Source organism: Odontomachus brunneus, unplaced genomic scaffold (genome assembly GCF_010583005.1).
Source record: "Odontomachus brunneus isolate Ranch 3 - 2012 unplaced genomic scaffold, Obru_v1 Obru_scaffold_098, whole genome shotgun sequence".
In the NCBI taxonomy this organism is placed as follows: domain Eukaryota; kingdom Metazoa; phylum Arthropoda; class Insecta; order Hymenoptera; family Formicidae; genus Odontomachus; species Odontomachus brunneus.
In genome coordinates, this window is record NW_022639548.1 from 663,649 (window position 1) to 680,853 (window position 17,205).

The following is a 17,205-nucleotide window of genomic DNA, read 5'->3' on the forward strand; positions in this document are numbered from 1 at the left end:
GTAAAGCATCCTTTACTAGATATTATAACTAGATATTATACTAAGTCCCCCCCAACACTAGATATTATACTAAGTCCCCCCCAACACAGAAAGTTCTCTTCAGCGCTTCAGTGTTAAAAAAAATATATAAGAGAAAGTCATATTTTCGACGAGATATAATGGTTACAACAAAATTATTTCATAAAAATATACAATGTTTATATATATTGTAGAAAATGGAAAAGTATATATACATAATACTAGAAGGAAATTATGTACACTTAAAAGATCGATAATAGTCTATTGATCATCTATTGAAAACAAAATTTGGCGACAAATGCCACTACAATTTATTTAACTGCGTATAATGATGGCAAATAATTTTTTTGACAAAAAATCAGAAACAGTCATGGGACTTCAAGAGAAAAAAATGAAACAAAAAATATGACATTTTTTATGCTCAAGTGGTCAATAAACCAGCTTAGTCCTAGTATTAAAAATATATAAGATAAATTAAATAAGTTGAAGAAGATCTAGTGTATGTAATACAAGTTGAGCTTAACCTTGTCAATTTAGTCTCGCGTTTAACCTCTATCCAATAAGAGAGAATAGAAATTATCCTTAAATTAATCCTATGCACGCGCGAGAGAAAGAAAAAGGGAGAGAGAAGAAATTCAGGTTCTAGGAACACACGGGTGCTTTTAACGAACGCGTCAATGACTTGGTTTCTCTTTGAAGCAGCGCAAAATACGACGGATCGTAGGCGCTGTGAAAGTCCATTGCGTCGTCTTTCGCGAGTTTCCGCGGCTGGTTCCTCGCTTCGCGATTTCCCGAGCGTAAGGAAAATATGCGACGCGACGGAACGCGAAAGGCGGCTTGGAGATTTCATTCTTCCGATGAAACCCAACGGCCCGATGCGTTGGCTTTCGGCTCGCGCATGATACATTTATTGATCCTATGGCATCAAACGTTTACGAGTCGCTCTTTGAGGGCGAAGATGAAAGCGCTGACGCTCGACAAGTGCACACCGGCTTAAGCGCTCCTCTATTTCTGCCCGCGCCTTTGATGCGCATTATCAGGCTTTCTTTTTTTATTCGGCCGCCCGATATATATTCGCGATCCTTTCAGAGGCAACGGGCGCGCGCCGATATCGTAGCCGAAGCTACCCGCATTTTTAATCTGTTTTGAGTTTGTTTGGGACACGTCATGTTCATGTTACGTCTGTCTTTCTCTCTTTCTCTCTGTCTCTCTCTCGCTTTCCCCACTTCCTCCTCTCTCCCCGCGCGCTCTTGCTAAATTTCCACGGCGAGATATCAGATGAATCGAATACTTGCCATACCGTTCGCGAATGAATTTCGAGGCACTTGATTCGCACACCGCCTACTGTTTACCACCCTTAACCAAAGGGACTATTAAAAATAAAAACAGGGAAAAAGAACAGCGATATGTGCTAGTGTAATTGTGCCAGCGTAATTGTGCCAGCGTACGTCATGCATAGAACGGATACATTTATTTTTAGCGCGTAAGCCGCTTATTTTGAAAATGGCACGGGCCGGAATAAAATACGATGCGCGCTGACGTACATATAAATGGACACAACGCAGCACACATGCATTAATCAGATCCTCAAAACCCGAGCAAATTCGCGCACGCCAGTGTGAAGCCACAACTCGCGGCGCGCTTTACGACACGTCATCGCGTTTCCGGTTTACGTATCGGTGCGATCTTTACGAAAATCGGCGAGGTCAAAATCCGAGGACCGGGGAAAATGGAATCTCACGATATCCCCATGACCGACTGTCTCTCTCTCTCTCTCTCTCATACACACACACATGACGAACTCTCTTTCTCTCTCCTTCAAAGGCAGAGGCGATAAAAGGGGCACCAGTTCCTCTTTCTTCCTCTCTCCTCCGCTCTCTTACTCCCTCCCCCCCCCTCTCTCTCTCTCTCTCTTCTAGTCCCGCAGGGTGCTTTTTATCGAGTCCCACGCCCGAGATTTCGGTAGCGCTCGTAAACCTCACCCTCCGAGACATCATTCCCTTCCGGAGAGGTTCGCGAAATAACCGGCATTCAACGGCACGACGTTCGTCCGTGCCGTAATGCAGTTCTCCTCCTTCTCCTCCCCGTCTTTTTCCACCACCTCCTCCTCTTTCCCCTTTCCTCCGTGCGACACGCTGACTATGACATCGGCTGTGAGCGTCGCGAGCCGGCGACTATAAATTCAAGCGCCGAAACGGCACGTCCCTCGCGAGATCGTATTTAGAGCTAAGCGGCTTACGGGCTTTCTTCCGTTTTGATTTAACAGTGGAAAAATGGTTTAAGCCCCGCGCTCGCGTTTCTGTACTGCGAAAAGTTGTGGCAATGCGAGATAACTAACTGTGCGCAGCCCGCTCGTTCACTCGCGCGAGCCCGCGCGCTCCAATGGAATCCCGAACTTATCTATCCCGGCGCAGTGAAAGAGCGTCGCGATTTTAGAAGCGTTCGGGCGTTTTATTCGGCCAAACGAATATTTTTCCACGCCGCGAAAAGCGGCAACTAATGGCCGCGCGATAGCTCTAATGGTCGAAACGATCCGATGGGGAAAACGCTGATCGCGGCTCCGCGCGAGTGCGCGCCTAATAACTATTAACGTGAATCTCGCAATAGATAATTAACGTGTAAACATTATCGTGGCGATCTGTTTGTTATCATACACCGCCAGCACTGGAGCGATTATCTATTTGTAAAACACAATTAACGTTCCAACCAGGCAAATTCTCTCGCTCGAAAAAGAGTCAGCGAGGCGAGACGAGGTGAGGTGAAGTGAGATGAGGTGAGGTGAGGTGAGGCGAAGTGAGGCGATGGATTCCTCTTTAAAGCTTTATACGCACCCATTCGTTAATCTCCGCGAGCTTCTTTTGTGCTCCCGATTCTCTGTGAAAGTTTTCTAGACGATCGCGCATCTGAAGAAGCTTCTTCAAGGAGGGCGGTAGGGATGTAAAAGGACATAATCGCGCGTCTAAGCCGTCCGGGCACGTAGAAATTCAATAGCGATCTAAACCCCATCGCCTCGGCCACGAGTTAGCACATTCATAGTAGTTTACCCTCCAGCTCCGCCCCGCTCTTACAATCCCGCGGAAGGGATGAATAGGACGTAAAGGCGGCCATTGTGGAGCGCCATTCAATCGGCCGACAACAGAAACACCATTAGAGGCAATGTACGTTGCTGCCAATTAAAATGTAGACCGACAGCCGGAACGACCTTGTCTAGATTCACGACGGCTCGACCGTCGAATATTGATAGATAAAGGCGCGAGATCAACTGATGGCGCGCGAGCGAGCGCGTCGTCGCGACGCTCGCGCCCTTTAAGTGTCCGGCGAGGCGCGAACAGTCATTTGATATAATGGCTCTTATTTAACGTCGCAGCGATCTCGTCTTCGATTTTTTGCTAAGCTTCTCTCGCGCCGCATCTTCGGTGGTCTCTCTATTTTTAGGGATGATAACCGAGTCGAAATTTTTATCCTACCGTCAACCTCAATATCACATTTAACACTACTTTGATATTCTCTGTAGTCTATATCAATTTATTCTTATTTAACTTTTCATCTTTGCTAAAAGATCCTCTTTAGAACCTCCGAGTGTCATTTTATGCGTTTTTTGCCGTTTATAAGCGTTAAATGCGTACAAGCTTTAAATACACACTAATCCTTCGGAATATACAGATGTCGGAAAGTTCAGGGCACAAGTAGGGCTAAAATTTCGACTCGGAAATCCCAAGTCGAAATTTAATCTTCCTTTCGACCTCAATATTCTATTTGAAACCTACTTTGATATTCTAAAGTCTGCATCAACTTCTTTTGATGCTATTTATCTTACCGGCTTTGCCAAGAGGTTAGGTCAAGTTCTTTCTTTTCTTCTTTATATTTTATTCTTTAAAACCTACAAGTGTCATTTTGTGCGTCTTCTGATCCTTCAGATTATACACTGAGGAAACAATATTTAAAATTAACAGTATTTTAAAATTAATATTTATTAGGCGGATACGATTAACACGATTATTTACTTAAATCAAAATACACTTCATTTAAACCGTTTACTTAAATCGAGTAAACAATATTCGGTTTAAATGAAAAGAATTTTGATTTAAGTCTATATATTTTGATTTAATATATATGTATATTAATGACCTAACATATATTTGTTAATTTTTAGATATTTTTTTCCATATACAGACGTTGGAAAGTTCAAATCAAAAGTAGGGCTACAATTTCGACTTAGGGTTGTCCAAGCAGAGTCGTCTTTCGCGATTCACAAATATTAAAATTATGTTTGGGCTGCAGGTTCGATTCGACGTGGTGATTGACCACTAAATACGTATGTAGAAAATCTAGGACATATCGTACGTTACACTTGCCGAATAATTTTATCCTCCCGCTGTGAGATGAAATCACGCTCAACATTTAGTGACTGATTCGGGCAGTCTTTCTTACTGGTCGTTACGAGCTTAGAATCGTTCGCAGGCTCTCTCAACGCGACTTCCACGCGGAGAAGTTTCTCGCGAAACGAAAGGAAAGTCGCGGAACGAATAACTACGACGCGGTGGGACGTAGCCAGCCAGACAGCCAGCCAGCCAGCCAGCGACGCGTAGCGAATCCGGTTGGCCGCGGGCGGTTAAATCACCGCCGTAAACCGCAATTCGCGTATTATGCCAACGCGATTCAACGGTCGAATGAGGTCGGAGGTCTCTTAGTGCGCGGATCTTGGGTGTACCGCACGTGCGCCGACGAGGGATTAATTAACGAATCGTGTACCGTGCGCGGTCGCGGTGCGTGCCGGACGGATGTCTGTGTTCGTCGAGAGAAAGAGGTAAAGGAGGAGAAGGAGGGTAGGAGCTGAATTCTCGTCGGATTCGTCCCGATAATGTACCCCGACGCGGGATGCCATACTATTTTCCTATTCTATGTAACTCGATAACTCCTGCGGGCGCTTCGTCCGCGCAAGACAGAGAGGGCGAGATCGATATTTTGAGTGCCGAGCCATAACAATAACTCAGTTCTGCAATCTTTGCACGTGATTCAGTAGGGCGTAAGGCAGTTCAATTATTCCGTAGTCCCTTCAATTTATCTTGCCTCCTGACTGCGTCGTGTTAATTTTCCGCGGCTTTCGAAGAAATCCCAATGGCGTCGAGCGCGGTTGTTTGTTATCGGATGAAGTAGTACTGGCACGCCGGGGGGTAGCTCCTTTGAGGAGTTTCCGTACAGTTGTGTGCGAGACACAATCGAGAAAATAACATTCGCGACTGAGTGCAGATGTAACGACGACGACACGCATATGGATCGATTTGAGATACACAAAGGGGTAGGTGCATCGCTACCTTCTCAAAAGGCCAGAAGAATGCAAGTAACGTATCGAAAATTCTTGAAAAGTGCAAAAATCTTGTCGTTATTCTGCCATTGTCTCGCGTGCGTTATGCGCGTTTCCGGCTGCAAATTCATTTTCATAAATTTATCTCCAGGATCGTATCATCTCTCGAAATTTTTACGAAATATTAACTGGGTCAAATCAAGTATTATTTCGTAGTCGCTCATTTTCCGCGATACCGATTTATTGGCTATATCGATTTCAATACAAGTTATTCACTTGGGTAGTCATCGCGAGCGACTGCTATTGGAGAGAGACTATATATTTTGACAGTTTGAATGTCACAAGGGGATTGAATACTATAAAATAATATATGATGTTAAAATTACGATATAGAGAATATTAAATTAATGATTAAAGAACGCAACGGTGTTCTGCAGCGCGATTTACTGCTGTTTGCATACGATGTGCACATGGAGGGAATTTTGTAGTGAAAATTATTGCAGAATTTTGTAATCGAGGAATAGATGGACATTTTGTTGCAATTCATTTTGTCCTTTCGTTTTCCATACATACTATTTATATTTTAGAAATTAAATATCTTATTAAAAATAGAATTTGCTACGTTTTTAGCGAAATTCACTACACTGAGAGAATCTGAAAAATCTGAAAAATAAATAGAATAAACATTTGTTTTCATGAAAAGCAACAGAATATTTTAGGAAAACATATTTTCTCGTTTGAAATTTTTTCCACATTATAAAAATATGTACGTTAGTACAAATAAATATGTTAATACTTATCGATCACCGGATAAATATTTATTATTTTTTAACTATTTTTATTTCAGTGTATGTTTCTCAGCAAAATAGATCTTATTAGCGGTCTCCCCTGCACTAGCAGAAACAGTAAAATTGACGAGAATTTATGACAAAAAAAAACTATATTCACTCCGTGCACATGTAAATTGCATTGATTGCCGATGTCAAAGTCACCGGGCAAAGGATGACAATGCGAGAGTCGCCTGAAAAGAATTTAGGGATCACTGGCGAGCGGTAGCGAGCGTTTCAGGTTATTTAATAACGCGGTTACGCGCATTAAATATCGAACGCGAGCCGGAACCGATATGTCCGAGTGCAATCAGCGAAACGATCGCAAAAAATTAGAGAATCGGATAAAAGGCCGGGGGAGCGAGAGATAGAGAACAGCCAAGAGAAAGAAACGTGGCAGCAGTTTGCGCGAACGCAAAACGAGCATCACGTGCGGCAGTTGCGCGCAACTATATCCGCACGAACATACGCGTATATATGGAGTAGCGATAAAGTAATCCACTGTCGTTATTGTTCGACTTGTACCTTTCTGCGCAAACCGCTCGACTCTCTCCGGTCCAGACCACTTCCGGACTACATTGTTAATAATTACTGCGAGATTCGCGTAACCGCAGAATGCGCACCGCCAGCTATCCCCTTCCAGCACGGCATTGTTAATTCCATTATTTATTGTGTAGTTCGCGGCGAGTCGGATCTCTTTTCTTTATCTTTTTTTTCTTTGCTTCTCTCTCTTTCTCTCTCCTCCTTTCCTTCTTCACTCCCGACGAGAGATAATTCCCATAAGTGTATAATTAATAACGTTAAAGTATCGCAACATCCTCGACAATCGGGTTGTTTCAATCGCGACAACAGACGTGGCCGGACGCAAAACGCGGGTCTTTGGAAGCGATGAAGATGAAATCGCCGTTTTTCCCAACGAGAATTCCACGCAAACCTCAATCACGTGCGGGGACATTTATGGGGACACTTTATTGGAATACGAAGAACGCAACGGAGGCAACGATTCGAAAGAGTGCGCGCGGAGAAGTCTCTGGCAGAGGCATTGTTCCACCAGGTTCGATGATCGCGCCCTTTGCGGATCTTCAATTAAGCGCGCGGTCGAAACCAAGTCTGGCTGAGCGAAGAACGAACGTCTCCTCTCCTTTATCTTCCTCCCTCCTTCTCCTCCTCCTCCTCTTGTCTTATTTACGCGCAGATATCGGGACTTGAGCGTTATTTGCGAGCGCGAGGCACTTGGAAGCAGGCACCGCGGAGGTTGGCAGCTCCCGCGCGTATGCACCGGGATGAAAGTGCTCGAGTGGATCGACTAGTCACCTACTTTTACATCTCGACCGTTTGTCGGCGGCGTGAGGGTTGCTGCCGCCGCCGCCATCCATTTGTATGGCAAATCCTGAGAATTGCGAGGGCTGGCCGCTTGTTCCGCCATCCCGGATTTAAAAGCGTTTCGATGTAAACAGTCGTATCTCTCGCGGCATCGACCGCCTAATTTTTTCCCCATCGACGCTGCACACTCGCACCACTCCGCCTCGCTTACTCCCTCTCTCTCTCTCTCTCTCTCTGTGTGTCTGTCTGTCTTTCTTCCCTCCTTCCCTCTCTCTCTCTCTCTCTTTCTCTCGCTTTCTCTCTGTCGTCATACGTCAACCTGCGCGTCTCTTTGGTCTTGAGAGAGTCGAGCCGACTCGCGAATGCGTTATCCCCGAGCCACGAAGATCCACGATTTCCTTAGAAATGTGTGCTGTGTGTGCCAGTACGAATAACGCTCGCGGCAGAAACGCGACCATCTCCTTCGATCACTTATCCACCCTCTATTATTTCCGCGATCGTCTATCATATCGCGCCGCGTCCTCTCCGCGGTTTCTGAAACGTCTCCCCGTCCCGCACTAGACATTCTTAATTGTTCCCGTCTCTCGCTCCGCGCTTCATTCTTCTTGCCCGAGACCGCAACCGAAGCGACCGCCAAATCCGCTTTATACTCTCTTTGCCATTCGCGAAACGAGCAGCCCGGGCTTTCATCGGCGAGCGGAGTCCGGCGACAGAGGACGAACGAAACGACGCACCGTCATAGTCGTCAATCCGAAAACTTTGGCATTTTGCTTGATGCGCCACAGGAGTAGCTGGAAAAGGACCTCCCTTCCCTCCCTCTCCCGCCCACGTCGTTGTCCTCGGGAAAAGAACAGGAGAACAATCGAGTCCTGTCCCCGAAGGGCGCGTCGTCGTGGCGGACGGCTCGACGAAAAAGCACCCTTGCCGTCCTAACGCGTCAAACTTTAAAGGGGCGCAGTTTAAGACTCGGCTCGCGCAATAACGTGCTCGCGTTTTGTTATCGCCGCTTTAAGGGCTCGCTGGATACCGATACATGCAGCTCTCGCGATTTGCACCGTTCTTCTATTTAGTTACATAGAACTGGTTGCAACTGCTTACACATAGGGGTGAGAAAGCACAAATGTTATAAAGAATCGCGGAATGTCGGAAACAAAAAAATATTGCGACCAAAAATGTTACGTTAATCTTTCACGGAGTATTCCGTCATTGTGGTTGCAGATGCTTGTACACAGGAGATGGTTGCGAATATTTACACACAAAGTGAGAGAGCACAAATGTTGTAAAGAATCGGGAACAAAAAAATCTTGCGGACAAAAATATTTTGTTGATCTTTCACGGAGTACTCTGCCATTTGTTGCCATTTGTCCTTTAATTCTATATAAACATTCGCGATTCTGTGTGACTAAATGGAGAAACAGTGCGAGATACAAAGCGAGATACGAAGCTTCGTAAATCAACATTCTACACGGAAAAAAAAGAATGGTTTCTGGTTAATCAGAAAATAGTAAAATATGATACAGCTTTTATTTCTGATTTCAGTAACCAATTTATTGGTATTAGTTACGTTGAGCTATGAGACACTATACATTGCACTGCAATTTGTTGCTTGAAAAAATACATTTTTGAGGCGACGAATCAATAGGTCAGCGCAATCAGAATTGATTCTTGAAACTAGAAAGGAAAGATATACCGTACTTAATTATTTTTGTGGTTGACACAATTATTCTTTTTTTCCGTGCAGCGTCCTGCCAAGTCTCACAATCTCCTTCGCTCGAAACACATTGGCGCGCGCTGGTCATTATCGGGCGCGAGGAAAAAGAGATCGAAGGCTGAACTAACGTGTTCCACGTCAGTCGGACAGACGTCAGCTGGTCGCGCATGTTCTCACTCGTTGAACTTTGCCAGCAATGTTCAATTAGTCTCATGACACTAATCTAATACCGAGCGACGTGCTAATTTCCCCCCTCCCGACGGGAGGATTATCTTCGCCGTCGGTGGGAGGCGTGTAACCGGCGAAGGAGAGGCGCTTCTTCCAGAACGCGCGCTCGCACGGCGACGGAATATCGATATTCTAAAGATATCGAGGAATGAGACGGAAGACAGGCCGTGTCTGCGAGCGCCGTTTTGGAGCGTTAACGATTTTCGCCGTCTAGTTCGCAGGGAAAGCTGGAAATTCCCGCCGCCGTTGTCGCCGAAAAAAATATCGATTTTCAGCGTACAGACGCAAAGTGCGCCGGGCCGGTGGCCGGGATAACGACATAGTCATATTCCGAAAAGATCGATAACTGGGGCTGGCGGGATATTTACTTTTGTTATTCGCCAGTCCCATGCCGTTGCAGATCCACGTTCGTGATATTAAAAAGATATTAGGACGTCGCGCGCACACGAGCGGCGGGACTGTAAAACCGCGCGCGCACACTGTCCTGAGATGGAGATTGTATTTCAGATAACGGTGAATTTTACAGCGCGTCGCGATATATATGGGTCAACGTAGGAGAGGGGGAGGGTGCGAGGAGAGAGGGAGGAGGCGGCGGAGATAAGGTGGTGTAACTCCGCGGGATGGATCGTTCGTGCGACGATTATCTCGCGTGACAATGCGTTGCCGCAATTTCCGTCTACGCGACAGGAAGTTTTAAGAACTCCATTTAAATGCCACGGCCTCTAATCAAATAGGAGAAGGAGTTAGTCGCCGGGTGGGAGTTTATCGCGTATTCCGCGTAATACGGATCCTCGTGGAATATAACGTCATGGCCGGGGCGAATGAAATTAACGTTAACAATTCGTTGACTCCGCGGGTCCTTAGAGAGGAGAAAAAAAAGAGGGAGGAAAATATCGTAATAAGGCGTAACTGTCTCCTGATGAATTAAAGAAGCGGAGTTAATAAACTAAAAGTAAGCGCGCGCAGAAGAGTGAATCAAAGAGTTTGTAATTTAAAAGTTTTTAATTTCCAAGCAAGTTTTATTATTCTGTTAAAAAAGCAAGTTTTTAATTTAAAATCCAACGCCACCCTCATCCCCGCGATTCCACGATCTCCGTGCCCGCGGTTATGATACCCGCGCGTTAGCGCTCTTTCACTCGTACGAGAAAGCGGACCTTGCGGGACGCGGAAGTCGCTAATAAAAAACGTCGATTCATCGCGCGGAAACGGAAACTCTCGATGATTACGAGAAGGCAGCGAGACAGAAAAAGAGGGAGAGTCCAAGAATTGAAATGGCGAAAGTAATCGGGAAGCGACGAAGGTACTCGGGCGATATCTATCCGCGGACGATGCGCGATCGACATCAGCTGATCATAAAGCGACGCTTCGAAAATAGAAACGGCAGGAGAACCGCGAATCGCATTCGGGACCGAAAGAGAAACGGAAAGAGAAAGAATGGGAGAGAGAGAGAGAGAGAGAGAGAGAGAGAGAGAGAGAGAGAGAGAGAGAGAGAGGAGGGGGACGGGTGGAATGAGAACGAGAGAGAAGGATATGGAGTGAGAGGCGAATCCTGCTGGACGGCTGCCACAAGGCGCTTCGAAAGTAACGATCTCGTTATCGTTCCGCCTCGAGAAGCGAAGGACTTAAGATAATAAGTTTGTATGGGAGGGTGGAGAGTCCTTAATAAGAAACCGGAGCGCTCTCGCGCGCGCAAGAGGGAAATAGCTCCTGCTTACTTTTCTCTCTCTCTGTCTTTTTTTCTCTCACCCTCTTCCTCTCTCCTTGCCGTCATCCGCGTCGGACCACTCAACTTATTAATTCCATTAATATTTCTTTCATGCGATTTGACGCACCGACGCGGCGAGATTATTAAAAGCACGCGCGCGCGCGCGCGGAGGAGCCTTTTAATACCCTCGGAAATTTCGTCTTCATTATCGCGCGGTGCTTATTTAGGAAATCCAAGCGATCCTTCCGGGATATCGCGCGAGATGCCACGCGCAATAGGACGCGGCGACTTATTTCTCTTATCTTCGCAGCGTCATTTTTCCGGCATTTCGCCCTCCCGGTATTGTCCCTAATTGTCAACTTTATTCTAATCACGTGTCTCTAACAAGTACAGTTTCACTCTCGTGGTGCGGTTTTATGGCGTGATTTTTCCAACTATCTGCGTCGGAGCATGCCTCTAGTGTCGGATAAAGCTAATCCTCCGCCACGATCATCCAGCTATGTTCTCGCTAAAGAAAAATGAAAATGTCGCAAATAAAAATGTAGATAATCTGCGAGCAAATGAAGCAGAGCCGATAGATCTGCTCTTGCAGAGTTTGGAGGGAAAAAAGCGTGACACAGTCGCACACTCTCTCCCGTGCGCGATGCAACTGTGACGCATTTGCAAATAACCCATTAAATTTGACGGGCTCGACCGACACAAAGTCCCCGTGACATTAATTAATCTCGCTCGGTCGAGTAAAATGCACAGATTGCACGGCTGATGTGAACGCGCGTATCCGCTCTCGCTCCGCTCTCGCTGATTGCATCGGGCGCGGATCAGGTTCGGAAAGCGTATTACGAGATCGACGTTTCAACGGGAGCGCGTTGGTCCGCTCAAGACGTCTCTGGTGTAATCAGACAGTCATATATAGAACGGTGTCCGTGGCTGATGGCGATCTCCAAGCGAGAAATGTGTGTCGCGAAAGCCTCACATCTCGGAGGTACGTTCGGTGCCGCGTCAGACTTGGTAGTTTACAGTCGACGGATGCGTCCGCACAAGGAAACCGCGTCCAACGTTGCTGCGCGGCCGCGAGCGTAATCTCAAGTAAGTTCGCCTCCTCGGGGAATATCGTGAAAGTGTTCGTGCGCAAGAGAGAGAGAAAGAGAAGAGTATGTGTGAGAGAGAGAGAAGGGATAACGCGACCATCGCCTTGTTCGTAGCGGGTCGGAAGTCGAGGAAGATTTCGAGAACAACGGCGGTCCTCGCGGCTGAACCGACGGTGGAAGGCGAAGTTGTCCGCCGTCATCTCCGTGAAACATTTCGGTCACTGCACATTGTTGCGAGAGGAGTGCACGGGCGAGAGGAATCGGGAGAGACGGAGAGCGAGAGGGCAGCAGGGGGGCGGAAGGGGCCGGGGTGTTGTGCGGGAGGACGGGTATGGGGGTGAGGGTGGCAAGGGGAAACAGAGAGACAGAGAGGGAGAAAATATCCGACACCCCGGTTGGTTGGTCCGCCTCTGTCCGACGGATGACGTCCACGATCAAGCTCCACCCACACACATGCCCCCAGCCAACGCACACATACGCACACATACGTACACCCCCGCACGCACGCATACGCACGCAGAAACAGAAACACACGTACACGCAGAGAGCAAGAGGAAGAGATAGGGAGAGATAGTTACGTGCCAGCCGGTGCGTACGTGTGGAAGCCGACACTCGCGCGTACGCACACGCGCGACACTCGCAAGCTCTCGCGAGCCCTTCGAGACTCGGGCCGGGGGAGAGAGGAAGGCCTGGCTTGCGCTCTCTCGGAGTTCACGAGAGAGCTCGCGAACTAGAGGGTTGCGGCACCATACCTTCTCGGAGGTGATGAGCGGCGTGATGTACGTGGTGACCGCCGTCGTGTACACCTTGCGATGACCACTGGATGAAAGAGAACCTGCAGGTCACTCAGTACCAAGTACCGAGTGCCGTGCGATCGGCGTGTCGCTCTTCCTCCGCGGCAGAGCAGGCCCGAGAAACGTGAGACTCGATCGATCGATCCGATCGATCGGCCAGGAGCGGCGAGATTTTCGCGCCTCGAACACACGCGCGTGTACCTGTTGTCGTCGTCGTCGTCGTCGTCGCGGTTGCGCTGGTAGTCCGTGCGGTGGTCGATCGTGCGACACGACGTACGACCGAATTTTCACACTTCCGTGGCTCTCTCGTCGAATTCACTGTGCGACGCTCGAGGTGTATCCTGACGAGCGCTTTTCACGATATTCCTCACGACTCAGATCGGACAAACGTAGACCACTGATCCTGGCAGTCTATTCTGTAGAGTGCCGTCGGAAGAGGCTTTTGCACAATTCGTCTTTCACACCGGATTACAGCTACGATATAGACGACGTGGCGGGTACTCGCGCCGTTCACCGGACACTTTTCGCGACGTGTGGCAGACACTGGCAAACAATCCTCTCGAGTCTTCGGCGGGCGATGTAGCGCGATAAACGCGGTAGGACGACGGGACCACGTCTCAGGATAGAAGTCGACCGATTGGTTCGCGCGTGTTCTCTCCCTCTAGCGCCGGGTATATTCCTCGGGTAGGCGCGCTTTCGTTCGATTCTCCAAGTGCAACCGGTCACGTCGTGTCAGACGAAACGTCGTTTATCCTCCGCTGGTACCGCGCGACGCGGGGAGGGTGCGAGCGAGACGGATGAAGAACACTCCGGGACAGATAGAGAGAGAGAGAAAGAAAGAGAGAGAGAAAGAGAGAGAGGGAGAGAGAGGTCGACTCGCGAGAGCACACAGGCAGGTGGTCGTCGTCGCGCTCTTCGTCGCCGTACGTTGTTGGGTTCAATGCTGCACGCTGTGACGCCGAGAACAGAATGGGGCGATCGTGGAGGCCCGGGCAGTGAAGCCGTAGCGAGGGGAGGTGGAGAGGTGCCGCGCGGGTGGCGACGGAGTGGGGTGCTGGATAGAGGGGCGAGTGAGTATTCCGGGAAGGGGCCCCTTCATCCCGCTCTTTCACGTCCTCCGCCCTCAAGCGAGAGCTACCCCTCCGAGGCGCGCAGGCGCCCCCGGGGCGCTACCGTCGCTAGAGGGGGGTGCGTTTCCAGAGGAAGACGAAGGGGCGAGCGATCTGGAGAGGAGGGTGGAAAAGCAAGAGCAAGGGGTTGCGAGAAAGAGAGAGAGAGAGAGAGAGAGGGAGGGAGAGAGGAGGGAGGAAGAAGGAGAGGCAGGGAGAACGTGAACGAGGTAGAGCGAGAGAGAAGAACACGAGCTCTTCTTCTCGCTCGCTTCCTTCCTTCCTTCACCAGCAGCACACCCCAGCATCGACCGACGCGCCACGCTGCTCCGAGCTGTTCGTACCCTCTTCTCTCTCCTCTCCTCTTCCCGCGTCCTCCCTCCTCTGCCCACAAACCTTCTCGCCACGCCGACCCAACGGGAATACTTAATGCCAGGAGAGAGAGAGAGAGAGAGAGAGAGAGAGAGAAAAAGTGAGAGAGAGAAAGAGAGAGAGGGGCTGACTGCCTGACTGCCTGCGCCAAGCCACGCTCGCTTGACGGCGGGATGGCAGCGAGGGTGGCCAGCGCACGGAAGTGGAGAGGCTCGCGCGAGTCGCCGGATGTTGCTCGCGAGAGCCTCGCGGCTACTTGTTACGCGTCCGTGAACTGCGTTCGACTGACGACGAGATTTCGCGGGAACCTTGTGTCCATCGTGATACTCTATCGGGTTGTCGAGCCTCCTCCATTCGATTGTATCTTAGTTGAGCATCTCCTCTCTCTGTTTCTCTCTCTCTCTCTCTTTCTCTCTCTCTGCAGCGTTTCATTCAACTTCTTCCATGACTTGACTTGTCGCGCATCAACCCCGGGGAATTATCTGTACAATCTATGGGGTCACGTTTCTCATCGTCACATGACGTCAGATTCAGCTCGAAGAAGAAAAATAGAAAATGCCGCGAGTAATTTCGATGGAGATCGCGGCGGGGACCTGTCGGGTCGTTTAAAAATTCGACAACGAGCCATCGGGACTATAACGAGGGTGCAAGAGACATCCAATCCGCTCGATATTCTATCGACAGCTGCCGAGATAGCGCTACAGCGATAACCCGCTGTCCAAGTAGTTCGAGCCCTTGCTGGTGATCGGGAGCCTGGTCGGACCAATATTGACCACTACTACTCCCGTCGGATCCCGAAGCCAAGTGCTTCCTCGGCTCCGCTGCCTGCCTGCCTGCCTGGCCGGAGGCCAGGGCCTTCCCTCTCGCTCGTCTAATGCTTCGGTGTGAACGTATCCTATGCTTAACACGGAAGGAAGGGACTAACCTAACCCAGAAAGATTTCATTGAGCCACGACGTGACTTAGCCGGCCATCAGTACTATAGATACACACATACACACACACACTCTCTCTCTCGCTCGCTCGCTCGCTTTCCTTTCTTCTTTCTTTCCTTATTTCTCTCTTTCTCTATCTCCACGTGACTCTCGCAATGACTGTCGCCGTTCGCGAAAAAGGGAGGGTGGGAAAGAGGACCTTGCCGTGAAATCGCCATTTTTTGGGAAATATCGCCGCTTCGGAATGTGCCGTCGAAGCGCCTCGGATAAGGTCGAATGGTACTGGTTATCGCGCGGGATAAGCGACCGTTCGCTCCGTAAGAACCCAGGTCAAGCTTCCGCGGAAGTACGTGGTACTGATATCGATATGATGTTTTTTTCTCTTTCTGTCTCTCTCTCTCTCTCTCTCTCTCTCTCTCTCTCTCTACCTCCCTTCCTACTCTTCGTTATCATCGCGGATGAAGATAAGAATTTTGGTTTGTTTGTCTGTCGCTCTCGTGGTATGGCACGAGGGATACCGATAACGCCAACGGGAGCGCCGGCATTCCCAATTCTCGGATGATGGCGCTTGCGAGAGACGAGGTGAAGGGAAAGGCGGGCTACGCTTGCTCGCGTGCATTTGGCTTGCATCCAAAGCGAGACGCTGAATGAACTTGGCGGGAAAACCGCATTGGCGCGTGTTTCCTTCTGTCGTACGACAGACGCGACTACAATGGCTGGCAATATCCTTGCGCCGGCTGCGTAGGGAGACGTCTCCATGTTGGGAAATAACGCCGAAGATAACCTGGGAATTTATCGACTCCCTCTCTCGCGCTAGTAAATAAATTTGCGCTGTCTCAATCCGCGGCTTCTACCCGTGGTGGGATGGACTTTTTTCCTCTCTTTCTCCATAACTCGACATTTTGTTTGCGTTGCCACGTTGTACCCGCGCGTATTAAAAACCAATGGTTTCAACGTCAATCATCGTTACCTGTAAAATTAATTCCTTTTTTACGCTCTCTCTTTGCTCTCTCTCTTTCTCTTTCTCTCTCTCTCTCTCTCTCTCTCTCTCTCTCTCTCTACACCCGCGGTTATAATTTAGAGAAATGCTCTATTTATTTGTAACGCGATGTAACTTACGTTCCAAAGCATTATCAATTTCGACGGAATGCCAGCGCAACAAAAAACATCGACAACGGATTTCTATACACTTGCGAAATTGCCAAACTGGGCATACATCGTTACTCAAACGCTGCACGCACGAATGTATTGAAAAAATTGAAAAAAGGAAAAAAAAACAAGAACGGATTAACGCGGTAGTTTGCAACAACCGAGCAGCTAACATCCATGTCCTGACGATGTTCAATTGCGCGTTTCCCCTCAACTCGTTGCGACTTCCATTAGCCGTATGTCCTTGCGGCTACGTATTTATGGTGTAATAACAGAGCATTACCGCGGAAACGGTTAGTGGTGGGCGAATGACGGATTATTCACTGGCCTCGAGATTTCGGCCGGTCAATGTGATCCCGTAACCGCTTCGGCGATCCCACAATAATCATTACTCTGGGGGCTGTCGACTGCCAAGGATGACATGTAATCATGATATTGGCACGTAACTGAGTTATCGCACCACACGGAAGGGTCCGCCCTTTCCTCCGGGGGTTCCCTTCGGTCAACGTATATTCTACCGGGCGAGCAGATCGACGAGACGTTAATGCGATCGAACCGTTAGGCATCGCGTGTGAATCTCGCTAAGTGAAATGTTTCTCTCTCTCTCTCTCTCTCTCTCTCTCTCTCTCTCTCTCTCTCTCG

General features: G+C 48.7%; 1 protein-coding gene across 10 annotated transcripts in view; it reads right to left on the reverse strand.

Moving 5' to 3' along the window:
• The window catches only part of LOC116848714 (RNA-binding protein Musashi homolog Rbp6), a 926,784-nt gene that overhangs the window by 270,768 nt on the left and 638,811 nt on the right, over positions 1–17,205 (reverse strand). Inside the window, exon 1 of one of the 10 annotated variants that reach the window (XM_032825105.1) lies at positions 12,958–14,151. The exons of the other annotated variants lie outside the window; for them this stretch is intronic. The gene's annotated coding sequence lies outside the window, so the exon portion shown is untranslated. Of the gene's footprint in view, positions 1–12,957; positions 14,152–17,205 lie in introns of those variants that run through there. 10 annotated transcript variants of the gene reach the window in all.